Source organism: Mus pahari, chromosome 12 (assembly GCF_900095145.1).
Source record: "Mus pahari chromosome 12, PAHARI_EIJ_v1.1, whole genome shotgun sequence".
Classification (NCBI taxonomy): domain Eukaryota; kingdom Metazoa; phylum Chordata; class Mammalia; order Rodentia; family Muridae; genus Mus; species Mus pahari.
In genome coordinates this window covers 78630726-78632563 of record NC_034601.1, presented here as the reverse complement: position 1 = coordinate 78632563, position 1838 = coordinate 78630726, and positions in this window count along the sequence as shown.

The following is a 1838-nucleotide window of genomic DNA, read 5'->3' as shown; positions in this document are numbered from 1 at the left end:
TATGTAAGTACACTGTAGTTGTCTTTAGATACTCCAGAAGAGGGCATCAGATCTTGTTATGGATGGTTGTGAGCCACCATGTGGTTGCTGGTATTTGAACTCTGCACCTTTGGAAGAGCAGTTGGGTGCTCTTACCCACTGAGCCATCTCACCAGCCCCACTGGTTGCTTTTCAAGAGGACCAAAGTTCAATTCCCAGAACCCACATGGCAGCTCACAACTGTCTGTAACTCTAGTTCCAGGTGATAAAACACCCTCACACAGATACACATGCAGGCAAAACACCAATGCATACAACATAAAAATAGATAAATTATTAAAAAATAGAAAATGAATGGAGTTGTGTCTGGGTGGGAGAGCACCAGGTCAGCATGCGCAGGTCCAGGATTGGATCCACACTACCACTTAAAAACAAAAATAGAAGAAAAAAAGTCATGTCACAGGAACACTAGTAAGCAACAACAGTAAATCTTTTTTTTTTTGGTTTTATAAAATGTAGTTTTATTTTTAGGTTACTCTGCTGTTACATAGGGCATAACATTTTCACAGGGCTTTTTTTGTTAGCAAACACACAATATAGTGGTCCAACTCTCTAAAGAGCAATCACTGGACAAACCAGACACCCTCTCACATGTGCACAAATCTGCATGGAAAAGTACTAAAGTTTAGACTTGGACTTGTGTACTTTATTTCTCCTTTCTAGTATATTAAGAAAGGACATGCATTTTAATTTGACCAAAGCAATGCTTGTATTCTGGCAGCAACATGCTACTTCTATCACAAGGTAAAGTGAATACCAGAGCTATGAAGGCAGGAGATGTAAATGAATTTTTATTGGGAAGGAAGTTGTCAACTTAAACAGCAGCAAATGAAGAATGCATAAGGAAATTCCCTGTTGTCACAGACAGATGTAACCTCTAGAATATGTGACACAGGAGACATTTCAATCTAACAGTAAATATTAACAGGATTACATTGGTGGCATCTGCTGTGGCTCAGAGGGCTAAAGAGCTTGCTGCTAAGCCGATGACCAGAGTTTAAAACTAAAGAGAGGCTTGCTGGGTGTGGTGGCGCACGCCTTTAATCCCAGCACTCAGGAGGCAGAGGCAGGCAGATTTCTGAGTTTGAGGCCAGCCTGGTCTATAAAGTGAGTTCCAATACAGCCAGGGCTACACAGAGCAACCCTGTCTCAAAAACAAAACAAAACAAAACAAACAAACAAACAAAAAACCTAAGGAGAGAGAGCAGGATGTGGTGGTGCATACCTTTGATCCCAGCACTCAGGAGGGAAAGCTAGGTGGATCTCTGTGAGTTCAAGGCCAGCATGGTCCAGGACAGCCAAGGCTGTTACAAAGAGAAACCCTGCTCTAAACACTAAAACCAAAGCCAACAACAACAAAAAAGGAAGCCTAGAAAACTTAAGGAGAGAACCAAGTCCCTCAGCTTGTCTTCTGACTTCCACATTTGAGCCACTGTACACATATATGCCATGAACACACACACGCAAAAAATAAGTGAATGTAAAACATAAAGAAATGTAAATGTAAATGTGTGTAAAATATACAGAAAGAAAACAAAGCTCTGTTTGGTTTGAGTCATATTAAGTTCTAGAATACACATACACACACACACACCCACACACAGGTGTGTGTGTGTGTGTGTGTGTGTGTGTGTGTAGCAGTCTGCCTCCTGGAGAAGTGTAGGAGCTAAGAAGGAGAGTAGAGGGGCCAGGCGTGGTGACACATGCCTTTAATCCCAGCACTTGGGAGGCAGAGGCAGGTGGATTTCTGAGTTCGAGGCCAGCCTGGTCTACAAAGCAAGTTCCAGGACAGCCAGGGC